The 15,207-nt window shown below is 43.9% G+C and overlaps 1 long non-coding RNA gene across 2 annotated transcripts in view; it reads right to left on the bottom strand.

Moving 5' to 3' along the window:
* Positions 1 to 8,944, bottom strand: part of LOC116567796 — a 38,071-nt gene extending 29,127 nt beyond the window's left edge. For both annotated transcript variants that reach the window (XR_004276336.1, XR_004276335.1), the window contains exon 1: positions 8,425 to 8,944. This is a non-coding gene — a long non-coding RNA (uncharacterized LOC116567796). The remainder of the gene's footprint in view (positions 1 to 8,424) is intronic.
* Between the last annotated feature and the right edge of the window lie 6,263 nt (positions 8,945 to 15,207).

Raw genomic sequence — 15,207 nt, 5'->3', positions numbered from 1 at the left:
CTAAAAATACAACACATGGAGTGGAAGAAGCAGCCTGTGAGGACTAAGACATCCTCCCCGTGCAAAGTGGAGCTCAGGCATTCCAGGCACTGAGCAGACTTGCCAGAAGAAAAGAGTATAGGGGTACAGCGTAAAAGCCCAGGTGTGGGATCCAGGAGTCAACAAAGGGAAGTTATCGGGTCCATGAGATTCCTTGAAAATGGGAACCAGGGCTTTCAAACTGGGTAAAAATGAATCAAGGGAATGAGAGACTGGAAACCCAAAACAGCTGACTAAATCTCCCTAGTACTCCTGTTATACCCATGACGGTCCTACCCATGGAATCACTTTCCCCATCAATAAAATAGGTGTAATATTAGGGGCGCCTGGGTGGCTCAGTGGGTTAAAGCCTCTGTCTTCAGCTCAGGTCATGGTCCAAGGGTCCTGAGATGGAGCCCCGAATCAGGCTTTCTGCTCAGCAGGGAGCCTGCTTCCTCCTCTCTCTCTGCCTGCCTCTCTGTCTACTTGTGATCTGTCAAATAAATAAATAAAATCTTTTAAAAAAATAAAAAATAAAATAGGTGTAATAATAGCCCCATGGGAACACCTTGCTGGGAAGAGTAAATGAAACCAAGCACACGTAGATATCTACCAGAATTACATGCAAAAAACATGTTTAAAAAAATCCAATACATTATAGGTTGATTTTGTTTTTAAGATTTTATTTATTCATTTGACAGAGATCACAAGTAGGCAGAGAGGCAGGCAGAGAGAGGGAGAAGCAGGCTCCCAGCTGAACAGGGAGTCCGATGTGAGGCTTGATCCCAGGACCCTGAGATCATGACCTGAGCTGAAGGCAGGGGCTTAACACTCTGAGCCATCCAGGCACCCCCATTATAGGTTTTTTATTTTAAAATATTCTATTACATAATAGAATATTACATATGTTATGAATATTCTATATTCATTATAAGGTATTATTCAATTACATAATAATGAAGCCAATAGCTTTAACTTTTTTCCCCTTAAAAATGTACAAGTAAGACTGCCATTTTTTACTTTCATTCCCCACCTCCTGGTAAATATGATATTCAATTGCTTTTCAAAGTACTGCTTATCATCTCTGTATACTTACTGATATACATGTATGCTATCATAACAGTATGATAGACTATCACAGAAGCTATTACATAATAGTATGATAAACTATTTACTATGTAGAAGAAACTAAATAAACCAAAGACAGACCTCTGATTTATCCTAATAGCACAATAGAACAATGAAGACCATGAGTAGATTCAGGGGTCATTCTCTGACCGCAAGCATTGTTCTGGGCTGAGCATGAATCCTATCCATTCAAAAAGGAGAGAAGAGTAGAGGATGCTATTTTAGATAGGTGGTCCAGGAAAGGTCTGAGATGGAAATATTTGAGCTGCAATCTGGATGCTAAGAGGTATTTTTGGTTATTTGGGGAAAGCCTTCCAGGCACGGGGAATGTGAAGACCTGAGGCCAGCATGAACTTGGGTTGTGGCAGACAGCAGAAATGGCCACACTGCTGGAGCAGGGTGTGGGGACGGAAGAGATCAGAGAAGCAGCCAGAAGTCAGAATTTAAATGCCAAAGGTCAGGTCATCGCAGAAACCCTGACTTGAAGGGTAAAGTTGAGATAGGTTGGTAGTGTGGTAGTGGGAATATGAAGAATCTTCTATTAAAAAAAAAAAAAAAAGTGGCCTGGGGAAAGTGAGAAGGAGCAAAGAAGTAGGATTGCAGAGATAAGAGGTGGGAAAGAGTGTTCTCAGAAGGTAATCTCATGGCCTGATTCTCTATCTCACCAGAGGTCTTTAACCCCACATTGTTGATCATTTAGCTTGGATCTTGAAATGCGTACCTATCTTCTCTTTAAATATGAAGCCCCTTGAATTCGAAGGGAACCTTAAACTACATAAATATACTTTCCTCTTAACTTGATAGAATCTTGCAATCTTTCATAATTTTTTTGATGATACATCTCTTACCAATATTTAAAAAGATATCCCACTGAATTTTGGACACTTCAATTGGCTTTGCCTAACCCTGTTAAAACTTTTCAGGCCATTTTACTAACAAGTGAAAAAGCAAAGAAATCAAGGATGTGTACAAGTTGAGAGGCACATAGAACAGTTGAGGGCACAGACTCTAGAAACTGACTTCCTGGGTCTGGATCCAGCTTTGCCTTTTACTGGTTATATGACCTTGGAAAAGTTGATGAATACCTCCTAGATAGTGTGTTGGGTTTGGTTCAGGTCTGCTGCAGATGTATTTGCTCTGGGGCCAAGGCTGTAGGGGCATGTTCATCTCATGCAGCCCCCCATGGTGAGAGGTAGGCCAAAGCCTACAAGCATATTCACGTCCTCTAACAGTACATTGGCTGAGATAAGTCATGTGGTGCCAAAAAACCCAGTAGTTCAGGTAAAAGAGTGGATATTTGCTGGACAGTCGATGGTGCAGTCACCAAGGATGATGACATGAGTCATGTGAGGAGGAAGACAGTAAGCCAGGGCTGAAGTCATCCAAGCATGCACTGAATAAGAAGACTTGTAAGGACAATTAAGGACAATTATGGGACAATTTCTCTTCCCATGCAGCTCATTCAAATACATTTTGTGGATCTGGATTTTTTCCTGCCTCTTTATGAAATCTTAGGCACATATTTTTCAGTTATCATTAGATAATAAAGTCCTCTGTTTTTAATTGCAGAAAGTCTGACTTTCTGTCATTAATAGATCCAGTTCCCTATAATAAACACCACCAGATTCCATTCAAAATACGTTTCTCTCCTTCCTGATTTAGACCTGCTGAAGGTTGGGAGCCTGTGATGACAAGAGGGAAGTGTGGCTGGCTCCCTTAGGTCTCTGCCTCCCTTCCTTCTCACATGGATGGTCTTGGCTGGTCCAGGATTGACGTGGTGGTGATGTTGGGGAGAGTACAGAGATGTGCAGGCAAGCAAAGCCTCATCTGACAGATGGTGGTGAGATTGACATTGGCTTCCTCTGACAGTGGTGGGTGTTTACAGCTGACAGGTATTGACAGATGTTTAAAGTTGTCTCTTTCTGGGACACGCTAGTGATTTCTTCAGTGACATCCCACCTCCTATTATTTCCTGGGATTTCTCACTTTCTGTTCCTTTGGAAGGCTGCTCCTCTTTCAGCACTTGCCTACAAGACCCCTCAAGCTTCTAGTTTTATACCACACAGATTCTCTGTTGGGGTCCCATTGCCTTGCACATTTATGCTTCTTGGTCACAGGTCCAGCATGAACTTGGTGCCCTCAGGGACTCCAGGGGACACAGGTCCAGCTCTCTGAGTGATTTCTTTGAAGCTTTTCTCACCAGGCTTAAAGAGAAGGGACTCATACCCACCCTTCCTCCATGGGGAAGATTCAGACTTTATATCACACTAACAGTACTTTCCAAAGAAATTCTGTCAATAATCTCCCACTCCTTTCTTGGAGCTGGATGATCATCTGACAGTTGTAAACCCGGTTCTCAATCCTCCTTTGTATATCCTGCTTGGGTGACCTCGTAGCCTACTCTGTTCAGGGAGCAACTGCATCCACTGTCTTGGAGCCACAGTATATAGTGAGGCAAAAGAGACTCATTTTAATGTCTTGCTTCTCGTGATTGCAGGAGAGTAACTGACAAGTCATCAGTGGAGTGCAGAGTGGCAGTGTGTGCGAAGGTAAGATTTTCATTCTGCAAAAGCAGTTCTCCAGAAGAGAATGGATTCTCCCCCTTGGGAATCCTTTTCCTAGATTCCTAGTCATTGGATTCCTGAAGGTGAAGTGAGACTAAAGCTACAGGAGGTTGCAACGTAGCTGCTCATATTAGATAACGTAGAAGGCCATATTATTGTTTGCTAGCAGAAGATTTGCTAAGATCTGAGCTGCAGAGGCTCAGAGTAAGAACCATGACAAAAGATGAGTCCTGAGTTGGGAAAGAAAAGTGCTCTGTTAGCTGTCATGAAGAGAAACCTTAGTCTGCAGAGTTTACATATAGGATGCCAGAAACTTGGATCCCACGTGAAGCAAAAATTCAGGGCCGGCACCTGGGAAAACTGTAAAAGAAGTCAGTTCTAAGAGTGTCCCCACCGGCCTTTCTGAAGTTGACCCTATTTGCTTATGCTCAGGAAGCTCTTCCTTTGGGGAAAGTCTTTTCCAAGAGGACAGATGATAGTCCTAAATGCCCACTCCATCCAAGGCACTCCATTGACAAAAAAAGTATTCCAGAACCAAAGCGGTGACAGGCATCAATGGGATTTAAGCAAAGTCAAGACATGGCCACATTTGCATTTTGAAATGATTATTCTGGTTCAAGGGTGGTAGAATTGGGGAATTATCAAGGAATAGAGAAAGAGACTTTATAATTCTGATCACATGTAAGGTCAGTTCTACATGTTTTGGGAGTAAATACATAATGATATTTACAAAGTAACTATAAAAACAAGACAAAGCCATGGAATACTTGAATTTTAAATCATTCAGATGACATTTGCAAAAGTAGGTATGATGTCGTTTGTCTCTGAACCTTTAGTACCTAGTATAGTGCCTGACCCACAGTAGCTACCGAAGGATGTTTGTGAAATTAAAGTGAATTGAACACTTGGGATGATTAGTATCCCACAAAAAAAGTGAAATCTCGGGGCACCTGGGTGGCTCAGTGGGTTAAAGCTTCTTTCTTTGGCTTGGGTCTATGATCCCAGGGTCCTGGGATCGAGCCCTGTATCAGGCTCTCTGCTTGGTGGGGAGCCTGCTTCATCCTCTCTCTCTCTCTCTCTGCCTGCCTCTCTGCCTACTTCTGATCTCTATCTGTCAAAGAAATTTAAAAAAAAAATCTTAAAAAAAAAAGTGAAATCTCAAGGTGGGATTTCTTAAAATGTTGCTTTGATGAACTGCTATGTTTGCTCTTTTCTGTCAGTGAGAGCTATTGTTTATGTCATTTACCTCTTTGCCCTGGCTGTCAGGGAGCTTAGAGTCAACTAATTATTTTAGCCCTCAAGTTCAGTACACTTGCTTCTTTTTCTTTTTGAAGGGTCTCAATAGTTCTATCTGATTAACTTTATAATGTTGCTTTATATAATCTTGGAAAGAAGGCAGGACACAAATTAAGTCATATGCCTGTGTTCCTTGCTCTAGAATGAGGTGAACATCAAAGTCTGATTGAGGGCCAATTCCTGGAATTGAGGTGGCCAATTTAAGACAAAGGCAGGGCAACAGGAGACAGAGGTTGTTTTATTTGGTTGTTTTATTTCTGGGAGACCTATCAGGTGATCTGCTGGAAATGTGTCACTTCTGACCTCAACTCAGGGGCATCCTGAGAGATTAATAGATGCTTCTCCTCTTAGGGAAACTCAAAGACGGAAGAACCACAGGAAGACAAATAGAACAAGGGCTAACTAATGCACAACAGCCAACTAGGATAGAAGACAGGTGGGGGGGAGGTAAGCAGGGAGAAAAATAACAAGAGGAGTAGCAGCAGAGTGACATTAGCCTTTGAAGGGATGGGAGGAGACAAAACGGAAAAGAAGGGATGGAGAAAGAGAAGGTAGGGGCAAAGAAGAATGACCATTTATCATGTACTATTAATTCCTGGAATAAATGCCTTCTTTGTGCTAGGAACTAAGGCTACGATGATAAACAAGATAGGAAAGTATTCTGCTCTCATGCACTTTACATTCTAGCAGGGGGGTGGGGGACAGACTTTTAACAAAGTGTTACAGATTTGAGACCTAATCTAACTCAGCGAGTTGAAAAAGAGATGAAGAGGTTAAGACCAAAGAATGAAGAGGAATTGGGTGGAGGCAGAGTGGGACAACACGCTCCACAGAATACAGCAGGTGCCCAGCAGTGAGGGAGGGCTGGCGGGGGTGTGGAGGAGGCAGGAACTGCCCAGGGCCTGGAGCTCAGGGTGAGGATACACTAAAAGCAATGGGAGGTCATCAAAGGGTTTGAGCAACGTGATAACCTGGTCAAATTTCTGTTGTCAAAGGATCACTCTGGCCCTGGTATGGAGGGTGAACTGAGGTGGGTGGGCATGGAGACAGGGAGATGGGAGCTTATCACACTTATCAAACGTAGTGGATCAGAGGAGGGTGATGGCGGTGGGGCTGGAGGGAGTGGTCATATTCAAGGTATACTGGATGAAGATGGCTTGATTACTGGTTGCCTGTGGGGGTGTGTAGGAGAGGGATGAGGCCAGAATGAATCTTAGATTTCTAGATGAAGCTTCGGGGTGAAGAGGGAGGTCATTTTCTTAGAAAGGGAAATCTGGAAGAGAAAGAGGTTAGACTGAAGAGACAGGGATAGCTCATGAGTTCTGTTTCATACGCTAGTTTGAGGATCCTGTGAAACAGTCAAATGGATACAGAATATAAAATTGGATGTATGGGGATATCCGGGTACCTCAGTCAGTTAAGAGTCTAACTCTTGATTTCAGCTCAAGTCATGATCTCAGAGTCCTGAGATGGAGCCCTCCATTGGGATTCTCTCTCTCTCTCTCTCTCCCTCTCCCTCTGCACACCTCCCACACCTCTCACACCCACCACCTTGCTCTCTCTCTCTCTCTCTCAAAAAAAAAAAAAAAAAATGGGTGTGTAAGTTTGTATCTCAAAGGAGATTCCGGCTTGAGATACAGAAGTTTGGGGAGTTGTAAGATCATAGAAAATAAATGGAAGAGTTAGGACTGAATACATTCACTTACGGAGTATCCTTGAAAAGGACCTAGAACTAAAACCTTGAGAGTCTCAGACGTTTTAGTGGTCAGGGAAAGGTGGCAAAGATACTGAAGAGTAGTTGCCAGAAAGTTTTCGGTTGGTGTTTGGTCAGGAAAACAGGCATTACTTTAGATAAGTAGGAAGGTACAGATAACAGGAAGTTAGGTGCTCAAAACCTCTCAGAACTTACAGAAAGCAGGAAACACTGTTCTCAGGTTTACTGCTGTCAGAAAATTACAAGAAGTTCCAAGAAATTGCAAAAACTCTGGAGGGGATGCCATCTACCTGCTGCAGGGAGGTGCTAATTTGCAAGACAATGCTGGAGGCCCCATAAAACTCCAAGGTGCCTTCCATTGTTGGAGGAAAACTGACTTCTGTTTATCCTCTGCCTTCCAAATCTCACACAAACGCCTCACATTGGTGGGACCGAAGGCAGAACCCTGCTGGCAAGGGAGGCTGAAAATTGAGTCGCCCAGAACTAGAGTCCCTTAATACAAGAAGAGCATAAAATGGAGTGGGGTTGGATGCTGAATTCCAAACAAAAATCAAAACAAGGGCAACAACAGCAGCAGGGGCACCCACAAAAATAACAGTAACAGTTAATGGTATCAAGCCTAGGTAGGAAAGCATAGTGGCTCCAAAGCTCCGGAAAGGGTGCTTCAAAGAGTGAATTTTACTCCTCTGCCCTTTCTAAATGTTTCCTAAGTATCCAGTCTCCTGCCTTAAACTCCTTACTCTTCAAAATACACAGAGCGATTTCTATGTTCTTAACAAAAACTCCCTCTCTGATGACTCCATCTCCTTTGCTGTTCGCTCTCCTCTCCACACAGTTCGGTTGTTACTGTTCTGCAGAAGGAGAAAGGAAGGAGGGGAGAAATGAAATAATTTGCCTCGGGTTAGAAGGCTCGTCCTAGCAAGGCTACCATTTTAATCCAGACGAATCTCAATCCAAATCTCGAACTCTTTCTATCACAGTAGTCTTTTGTACACAGAGTGTGGAAAACAGAGACAATGAGAGAAAGAGGTGGAGGAAGAAGGGGGGGACAGACAGGGAGGAGGGAGGGGACAGAGGGAGAGAGGGATGGAGAGAGAGGGTTATTCAAGAAAAGCAAGGGGCCCCTGGGTGGCTCAGCTGTTAAGCGTCTGCCTTCAGCTTGGGTCATGATCCCAGGGTCCTGGGATCGAGCTCCACCTTGGGCTCCCAGCGAAGTGGGGAGCCTGCTTCTCCCTCTCCCTCTGCCTGCTGCTCCCCCTACTTGTGCTCTCTCTCTCCCTCTGTCAACTGAATAAATAAAATCTTTTTAAAAAGAAGAGAAAAGAAAAAGAGACAGCAGCATCAAGAAAGGAAAAAGCGTGAAGGAAAGATAGCAGTCCTTTCTGTTTGCACCCCATCCCAAAGCTGCTGCTGCTTTTTTTTTTTTTTTTTAAATGTTCAGTTAGCCGCTGTATAACACATCATTAGTTTCTGATGCAGTATTCAATGATTCATTAGTTACGTATACCGCCCAGTGCTCGTCACAACATGTGCGCTCCTCAACGCCCATCCCAAAGTTGCTGCTTCTTTTCATTCTCATTCAGCAGGACCAGGATCACCCTGCATTCCCATGACAAGCTCTCTCCACCCGCCCTCCCCTCTGGTGAACTCTGCCCTCCTTTCCCGGTTGCCCTCCCGTCAGTTCAGGTCTTCCTCATTTCTTACCTGAATGACTGTCACTTCTCTCCTTTCCAGCCTTGCCCCTACCCAATTCACCCTTCACATTGCTGCCAGAGTGATCTCCCAAAGCAGAAAACTGACCTCATCACTTATCATCCAAAAGGATCTCATCACCTTCTGTAAAAAGTTAAATTTCTTGGCATGACCCAGTCTTGTCCTGGCTGGCCTCCCCATCTTCATGGCATCCGTTTCCCTGCCCTGATGCTGCTGTTCTCTGTGCCTGGAATGTCCTTCCCTTTCCCTTGCCAGTCTCACTCTTACTCCTGCTTCCTTCGGTGCTTTGCTCAGGAAGGTTTTGCTGACTTCTGGAGCTGTGCTGAGTGTCTCTCTTCTCTCCACGGACACCTTCTCCTAACCTCCTAACACTCCATGGTAACTACTGGGTAGTTTTTCTGTTTTTCCACCAAACTGTGAACTCTTTAAGGTAAGGAATCCTCTGTTTCCCAGCAACAGGCATTTTCTATCTCTTTGATATTGCAGTAGTGGCTGACTGGGTGGATGAATGAAGCTGTCCATAAGGCTGTGCAAGACGGAGAGAGTATCTGTTGCCACAGTAACCCAGCGAGGTGAACAAAAATGCCTTTATGAGATCATGGTCAATTCAGTGAATGAAACCAATAAGGATAACATGGCATATAAAAAAGAAGTTGACCAAAGGCCAAGAGGCCAAAGAACTGGACTGAAACAGACGTATTACACTTGGCCATCAGTCAGCGGCCAACTCCCAAGGAAGGAGGAATCAGTGAAGGCTCAGCTTACGTTCTTGTACTCTGTTTATGGTAACATAAGAATATAATGAGCTACATATGCTTGTTTTGATTGCTTAGTAAATCTGTTTATGATTTTGTCCATGTTGTATAAATTGAATTATTGTGAAGTAATCCAATTTGTCAAAATTCTGAAGTTTAAACCCCTAACTAGGTATTGAAATAAAAAACCACTGACTCCAGATGCATCCCATCAACCACCTACTGGTACAACATAGGCAAGAATAGACTGTTGCGAAGGCAGCCCCTTGCTTCACGACCTAGGGGTGAGAGAAGCGGGCAGGGAGGAGGTAACAACACTTGCATCTGAATACAGCATTTATTGAGGACCTTCTAGATGCCAGTGGGCTAAATCCTCTCTATTCATTATCTCACTGAAGCTTCATACAGATTCTATGGGATTTGTGCTCCTATGCCACTTTACTGAAGGTTGGGGGAGACAGGTTCTGAGGGGTTAAGCACATTTCCTCAAGTCGGGGAGACCTAAGCGGCAGAGCTATGATTCCTGTTTTTCTGTGCTACCCACCACTCAGTGGCTACACTTGCCCGCCTCTCTGAAATGACTCAGTCAGGGGTGTCTATAATGGGCAGCAGAGCTCTTTGGCTGAGAGAAAGAGAAAACATGATACCATGATGTACTGAAGTATTGTTGACTACTACCACAGTAGAGTCACCTAATGAGAACAGGATTTGTGTTTGGCTGAGCAAACTGAATTTCATTCTTTACCATTCAGCTCAGAGCTCCCCCACCTCCCCGCCCCGCCTTCCTCTGTCAGTCCTCTCACCAAAGCTGACTGTTCCCTCCTCTGTCCATACTTCTACATATCTCTAGAAGGAAGCTTTTTTTTTTTTTTTTTTAATCTTCTACTGTTATGGTCTGTGTGCCTGTTCCTTAATGAAACTGTAAGCTTCTGGAAGAGTGAAAGGATGCCTCATTCATCTCCCATCCCCAGCTCCTGACATGGTGCCCAGTACATGCAAACTGAGCAAATGTTTGGAGAATGATTAAATGAGTGAGTTATATAAACAATGAAGGCTGTAACATGATCTGAGATAAGGGGGAGAAAATGAGAATGAGCATCTGCCAGCTTGCGCACACCTGATGTGACCTAGACTTCCTCTATTTGAAAAGTAATGTCATATTTTGAGTTGTTGCAGGAACAAAGGAAAGAGAATGGAAGAGACATCATTGGAAGGTAGAAGCAGGAGTTTTCCTGTTCCTGGGGCTCTTACTGGGGTGGGGGAGAGGGCTGGTCTCCTGGCTGGGATTAGATTAGCCTTTTCCATCTTGGGGATGCTGTTGCTACACAAAGGGGCTTGTAGTCACCTTCTAGTTATAAAACACAACAGAGCAATTCTGATAACAGGCCTCTAAGCAAAACAACACACACATACTCACTCATAAAATCCAAAACAAACTTAGCACAACTCGAGTTGCAAGCTAATTCATTATTTCCATGTTTGCTTGCTCTGTCTGTAAATACCTCCTAGGCAGACGACGTAGCAGGCTTGGAGTCAACTATTTTTTCAGAGCCATACATCATGCCAATCTGGAAAATTCACAGTCACCCCAAATGACAAAAACTCTTAAATTAGTCAAGATCTGATTTTTTTTTTTTGAAGATTTTATTTATTTATTTGACAGAGATCACAAGCAGGCAGAGAGAGAGAGAAGCAGGTTCCCTGCTGAGCAGAGAGCCCGATGTGGGGCTCGATCCCAGGACCCCGAGATCACGACCTGAGCTGAAGGCAGAGGCTTAACCCACTGAGCCACCCAGGTGCCCCTCAAGATCTGATTTTAAAAGACAAGGAGAGGCTTCTGGACCCCATGTCTCAAAGGTGCGTACTAGAAAGACCCTTTCATCATAGGACTTGGCACTGAGACTTGCACTTAAACTATTTAATGTTAAAACAACAATTTCCAGCCCCATAGACTAAACTTGGGAGAGGAAAATGAACACTCAGTACCTGCTGTCAGCTCTGGCACTAGGAGCTGGAAATGAGCCTCCTTCCCACAAGAAGTAGAAATAAAAACAAACCACTCAAACAGTTGTGGCCCTTATGTGGACTTAGGAGCATAATCTCTCTCTCTCTCTATCTCTCTCTCTCTCGCACACACACACCTACACACACTCCATGTCATGAGTCCTAAATGGAACAGGTTCATATCAAGGAAAAGCAGTCTCGAAAATCTGATCCAGGTAGAGAAGGAGGTCATCCCAGTCTATAGGACTTTGCCATACCCAACATAATGTGTAGCTCATGTACTTTTCCCAGCACTCCCTTTGATCCAGCAAGAAGTACAAATACACACAATGCCATGACAGCACTATTTGTGAAGTCCTTTCCCTCCAATTGAAGAGGAAATAGGACAAGTTTTTTCTCAAATAAGTGAAATCATCTAGTTATTACTGCACATAATTGTTCAGTCTTTTAAGGTCTTTGCTGTGCAGATCAATAAAAAAGTATAATTTTCTCACCAAGGGCTAGTGCCTGGCACAGAGCAAACACTCCATAAATGTTCATGAATGAATGAATAAACAAACAGATGAGAGGGAATAGTGAACTATAAAGATAAGGATGACAGATTTCATTAAAATGCAGTGTTATTACGGTCTTTTATTGGCTGAAACACAGACAAGGGAGCCACCTGAACATGATCATAATTATAGACCTGCCACAAATTTTCAAGGTTTTATGGAAAATGTTATTGGTCCTACCAAGACTTTCTCTAAAGTGGGCAAAGTATTCAGACAAACCATAAGAGACTCAATCTCACAAAACAAACTGAGGGTTGCCGGGGGGAAGGGAGTAGGGAAAGGGTGGTGGGGTTATGGACATTGGGGAGGGTATGAGCTATGAAGTGTGTAAACCTGGCAATTCACAGACCTGTACCCCTGGGGCTAATAACACATTATATGTTATTAAAAAAATAAATAAAATAAATTTTTTAAAAAACTGGGCAAAGTATTTATATCTTTTTTCCTCACAAGGTTGCTGTGTTTCATCATGTAAATTGGTATGTTCTTCATTTCAATCTGTAGCCTAAAACTGCAACAAGCTAAAAATTTAGCTCACAGGTAACAGCAATCCTAGTGGCACTCTTTATATATTGGACACCAGTTCAAAAATCCACTCTGGACTCAGTCTCCATAGGTTGCCAGGACCTCCTTAGACTCAGAAAGAAAATCCAGCTCAGTTCAGAGCCCCAGGACTCTCCCTGAAAGTCCAACAAGTCTCAGAAATCACCTGTCCTTGGGCCAGGAAGGCCAACCTTTCACAATTACCATTGCAAGGGCAATTCTAAGGCAAACTTTAGATGAGAGCATCATTTTTTTTTTTAAAGATTTTATTTATTTATTTGACAAAGAGAGATCACAAGTAGGCAGAGAGGCAGGCAGAGAGAGAGAGAGGGAAGCAGGCTCCCCGCTGAGCAGAGAGCCCGATGCGGGACTCGATCCCAGGACCCTGAGATCATGACCTGAGCCGAAGGCAGCGGCTTAACCCACTGAGCCACCCAGGCGCCCCTAGATGAGAGCATCATATGGGATTATCAGAGAAACCTGTTACACTGCATATGGATTTCTTCAGTCTAGGATAGGGCCTGAAATTTTCCTTTGCTAATAAACTCCCAGGTGACGGTGATGTCACCGATCCACGCATGGGCCACCCGTGGTAACAAGAGTCAGGGGCTTCCTGCAGCCATAAGAGTGCCTCCTAATGGTGCCCCAAGATAGCAATCACAGAGGTGGCGCATGGGCTCAGATCAGACATATTGGCCACAGCTTCTTGTCTCAGTACCGACCTTTAAAGCACTGTCTCTGGGGTCAAACAGATGTGAACTGAAATCCTGTTGTTGCTTCAGTCGGGAGCTTTGTGGCCTGGGCCAGTCGTCCTTTGGGGTTTCAGTCTCTCCATCTGTGAAATGGGGATGATAAGACTTGCGAGAACTAATAGCCGAACAGACTTAAATGTGAAATCCACTTCTTCCCTTCACTTGCCACGGTGAGATTTTAGGAAATTCACCCAACCTCACCAGACCTCAGTTTTCTCATCTGAGAAAGGAAACATATTAATGCCTAACTTGCAAGGTTGTTTTGAAGATTACATGAAAAAATGCAGTGTCTCTGATGCGGGCCCCTTTCCTGGGCTTCACATTCGTTTTTTAAAGTTATTGAATATAAAAATCAAGAAGAAATAAGTTATAAAGCTAAAATATTCAGAGAAAGTTCTTGGAGAAAGCAGAATTTTATTTGAGTCTTAAAAGAATATAAGGATCGGGACGCTTGGGTGGCTCAGTTGGTTAAGCAGCTGCCTTCGGCTCAGGTCATGATCCCAGGGTCCTGGGATCGAGTCCCAAATCGGGCTCCTTGCTTGGCAGGGAGCCTGCTTCTCCCTCTGCCTCTGCCTGCCTCTTTGTCTACCTGTGCTCACTCTCTCTCTCTCCCTCTGTCTCTGGCAAATAAATAAATAAAATCTTAAAAAAAGAAAAGAATATAAGGATCTACAGAGGGGGTGAGAACATTGCCATTTTATAAGCAAGTCAGAGCAGAGAATATAATTCTCACCCTCTTCACCTAATTCTTACTCCCTCCTTAGGCCCCAGTTTAGCTAACACAACCTCAGGGAAAGCTTCTCTCCACAGGTCAAGCTAGCCCCTCTACTGTATGTGATTACAATATTCAGTACCTGCCTTCTTAATTAGGTAATTGGCCTCCAACACAAAGATCCGTAATGTTGGGACTGGGTCTGTTTTACTCACAGGTGTATCCCTCGACCTAGCACAGTGTCCAAGCATATATCAACCTCCCTGTTCACATGGTTTGCATGATTTAATGAAATTTGATTCAGAACTCAAAAGGTCCGGTTGCAAAATGTCTTTGAAGTGAGATGTAATTTCCTTCTAAAACTGATACAGGAGATGTCAGAATTTCCACTCAACAATGCGAATTACGGAGGGTCAACAGCTCTTTAGAGCTCACAGGAAATAGAGGCAACATGGGCACGCGGAAGTCACAGCCTCACTCTGAGGCCAGCAGGACAAGGACTGCAGCAGCCACAGTGGGAGAAGCGTCATTGCTGAGGCGTGGACGAGGAATTACTGAAGCACAGATAAAGCAGCGATTGGTTCATCAGGGAAAGAGTGGGAAGGAAAGCAGGAAGGATGAGCAGGAACTAGCTTAGCAAACACTGCAATGGAAGAGCATTTATTTAAACCCCAGGAGGATGCGTCAGGAGCACAGATTAAGAATCGCAGTTTTGCCACTTCCTATTTGTGGAACTAGGCAAGTTACTTACCCGCTTTGGACCTCAGTTTCCTTATCTGAAACGGAGATGAATAAAAGATTGTGCTTTCCTGGATCTTTCATGTGGGTTAAATAAATCCATATGGGTCAAGGGCTCAGGGCAGTGCCTGGCTCTGAGGAAGGGTCATAGAAAAGTTAGTTGCTGCTGCTGCTGCTCTTGTTGTTACGGTTCTGTTTTGTAGCCAAAAATTACTTTCACCTGCCAATCAAAGTCTGGCTTTATGGGTTCAAGTCCACTGTGTGTCTGGGCACAGAAGTCGAAACGACCCCCATCTAAAGAGAAAGGAGGACACACAAGGCCATCAAAGGCAGGCAGATGAGCCTGTAGCTGACTGCAGTAATCCAGATGGACAAAGGTATCTTCTCACACTGCGAGCGGAGCAATCCGCCCATAGCGGGGTCGGAGAGTCACACCCAGGAGAGCTAGGTTAGTGCCACTTAGAAAAGAGGCCCAAAATTTTAAGGGCAAGTGCCAATCAAGTGCAGAGTCCTTCTAAGAATGGCTTCTTCTAATGCCTGTCTCTTCCCCTGCAATCTTTAAGGCAGGAAGATGGTTTAACACATCACAGAAGCATCATTCATTCTGTATGCATTGCTCTGAAGTCATCTTCTCTATCAATATTTATGACACAGACTCCCCAGAATGAGCAAAAAGACTGAAGGTCAAGAGAGGGTTATTTGCAGCAGACGCTGGA

Source organism: Mustela erminea, chromosome 10, assembly GCF_009829155.1.
Source record: "Mustela erminea isolate mMusErm1 chromosome 10, mMusErm1.Pri, whole genome shotgun sequence".
Taxonomy (NCBI): Eukaryota; Metazoa; Chordata; class Mammalia; order Carnivora; family Mustelidae; genus Mustela; species Mustela erminea.
Note: the sequence above shows the minus strand (reverse complement) of the source record. Positions and strands in the feature narration are given on the sequence as shown.